The sequence below is a fragment of the Eurypyga helias genome, unplaced genomic scaffold (genome assembly GCF_000690775.1).
Source record: "Eurypyga helias isolate BGI_N326 unplaced genomic scaffold, ASM69077v1 scaffold16314, whole genome shotgun sequence".
Taxonomy (NCBI): domain Eukaryota; kingdom Metazoa; phylum Chordata; class Aves; order Eurypygiformes; family Eurypygidae; genus Eurypyga; species Eurypyga helias.
In genome coordinates this window covers 62,263-65,106 of record NW_010246977.1, presented here as the reverse complement: position 1 = coordinate 65,106, position 2,844 = coordinate 62,263, and the positions used below count along the sequence as shown (strand labels likewise).

The 2,844-nt window shown below is 39.6% G+C and overlaps 2 protein-coding genes across 3 annotated transcripts in view; one reads left to right on the top strand and one right to left on the bottom strand.

Moving 5' to 3' along the window:
* Positions 1 to 2,844, bottom strand: part of RALGPS2 (Ral GEF with PH domain and SH3 binding motif 2) — an 80,913-nt gene that overhangs the window by 34,068 nt on the left and 44,001 nt on the right. The gene's annotated exons all lie outside the window — the stretch shown is intronic.
* Positions 234 to 2,844, top strand: part of ANGPTL1 (angiopoietin-like 1) — a 15,974-nt gene continuing 13,363 nt past the window's right edge. Inside the window, exon 1 of the mRNA XM_010150597.1 lies at positions 234 to 571. The gene's annotated coding sequence lies outside the window, so the exon portion shown is untranslated. The remainder of the gene's footprint in view (positions 572 to 2,844) is intronic.

The following is a 2,844-nucleotide window of genomic DNA, read 5'->3' as shown; positions in this document are numbered from 1 at the left end:
GCTGAACTCTTGCACAGTCTGTTGCCATATGGTACCCTCCCTTCTACTGGCAAACAATCTTTCCTTGTTCCTAACTTCTCAGCCTCCCTACCCCCTCCTTTTCTGGAGGGTATGGATAGGAAATCCGAAGGAGGAGTTTCTGCTGCTCTCAGTGTGTTCGCGGTGACATCATAGGTGGGCTGAACGTCTCGGTCGAGTGTGTGTTTGTTTTAAAAAAACTGTCCAAAAGTGATGTATATGGAATCTGGGTCAGCTGTAGCTGCTTAGTGCACTTCTGCATGTGAGAGTAAAACACTGCCGTTTCAAAAGCCATTTCTTTCTCTCTTCTGGAAAAAAATATACTGGAACATTACTTTTTTTTTTTTTAAAGGATTAGTTAGCTCGGTTATCGTATGGAGAAATCCAATTCCTCAATCCAGCCTGGATCTAACAGAGAAAGACAAAAGCAGTTTTCAACTCCAACTGCAGATTAGCCACCCCCAGCACCGGGTAATATAGGAAGACAAAGCAAGTTGGCCTCTGGATTTTCCATCTCCCACAGAAGCAAAACAGCTGGAAGATTTTTTGCTTGGTAAGTTTTAAAGTTATTCTTACTTGCACAAGTTTCGTTTTGAGCTATTTGTGAATTCTACATCCATCTCCCTCAACATATAATTGTGAGAAACAGATCTCTCTCAGCTGGAGAAAAGTTTGACAGCTAAACTATAAACCTCACTTCTGTGGTATTCGGGAAGTTTGCAGAGAATTAAAAAGGACTCTGCAAAACAGCAGAGACTAACTCATTCCAGTTGTAAGGATGAACGAGTTGCAGTTGTTTAGCTGTAAATCTTACTGAGATTCTGTTCCTCACAGAAAATGAGTACTACCAGATTCTTTGCTAAGCATGTAATTTGGGTATTGTGAACATATTCATGTGAAATTCTGATCCTATCAGAAAGCAAAAGCCAAAAAAATCCTATCAACCTCAGGGAAGCTGGATTTCACCCAACGCCAGAGCATAGACCCAGCATTACTAGAACTAGAAAATGGATACCTCAATAAAACCACTGTAAAATGTCCCAAGTAAATCAATGCACATCTGTAAGGAGCAATCATTGTACACGGGTTCAACTGAACTTTTATTTCTAGTACTTGGGGGTAGCAGAAGGAGTCGAGCGGTACACCCCACCAAGAAACCAGAGTCATAGATTGATTCAGAATACAATCAAGTTTGTAGCACAACCGACTGTGCAGCTGAAAATCCAAAGACAACGCTGCAACGGCACTAATCCCTTCCTTGAACAATTTGCTGAACGATGGGGAAGTTAATTCTACCTCGGTGGAGCAGCAGTTTGTGTCTAAATAAAGACTCGTTTCATAAACATGAAATGCAACATATAAGGCAACATTATATTAAGTGGAAAATAGAGGGGTTTGTTACAGTTGTTCACTGGGGGGAGGGAGGCGGAAGGCTGCAGTTGCAGTCAAGGATTAAAACAAGAAAGCTGTTTACAAACAGAAGAAAGTAAAGATTAAAAAAAACACACACAAAAAGAACTGCTAATCCCTAATTTTCTGGTTTTTTTGCCTTTCTTCATGCTGACTTGGAAATTAAAATACAGTGGGTAATCCAGAACAATGGAAAATACTTTCAGTTATGTTGTTTGTACTAACAAACCCTGAGAAATGTCTGACACGTTAAAAGAAAAGGCTAAAAAGAGACCAAGTGTTTCAGAAAGCAAACCTAATTAAGGTTTAGAAGCTATGGGAAGAAAAACATCTGAAGCAGTCTTGACCAAAAAGAAAGCTGGATCCTTTCCAAGTTCTTGAGTCCTTTTTCTTACCACCCTTTTGTGCTCCTCTACATATTAAAGAGAACAATCTAAACAACAACAAACCCCCCATTTGAAGCCTACATTGTGTTTCTTGGAAACTGGTCTCCATTCATTCATGATTAGCCAAGGTTTTGATTTACACTGCTTAGAACAATTCCTAAATCTTTCACAAACGAAACCAGCTGATTCAACATTTTTAAAGCAACAAACTGGCTATATGCAAGGTTTTAGCTCTCTTTTTTGTTGTCTTCCAACCTCAGAGCTCAAATTTTGAAATGCTTATTTTCACCCAATAATGACCTAGTAATATTATGCTGGTGCCACAAGAAGGATCTGATGCATGCTGGAAAAATAAGCCATCTAAAATCTCACAGGAATTCAAAGAGTGGAAAATCTGAATCGTTAAAACTTCTGCCAGTGCATACCTAGCTTTATCAGGTTTTGATTATTGTTTTACTAGGCTTTTGTTGGTTGTAACATGCCCTATTAGTCTGGTCCTTAAAATTTATACATCAACGAATGAAATAAAACTTCCTGTAGCCAATCTTGCTCCACGGCTTCAGTGTCTGTCGTACAGAGAATTCTGGAGCCCCTAAACACCACATTTCCAAATGCAGACGGCACCACTCCGTTGTACCTGCCTGTTGAAATGGTGCAAACACACACAACTGCTACAAACGTAAAGGAACCCCCACAAAAAAAAAACACCTTCTCCAAAAACTCTGGAATGTTACATTGTTTTGCTGTGCTTTCAAGTATCGAGTATGACAAGATTTCTTTCTTCTGCAGAGAATCTCTAACCATCTATCACTTGTACAAGTGACATCTGCAATGTCTCCTTCAAAACCCCCTGAAGGTTTTTCGATTGTCTTTACTCAAGGAATCAGAGTCCTGTTAATCTCACAGAAGTAGAATTCTGTGACTCAATCCATCATGTATCTGACTAACAAAACCCCAGAACGTATTATTCCTGGATCCCAGTCAATACAATCGAAAGCAATCCTGTTATTTCAGCAACGGCAGTGACTTA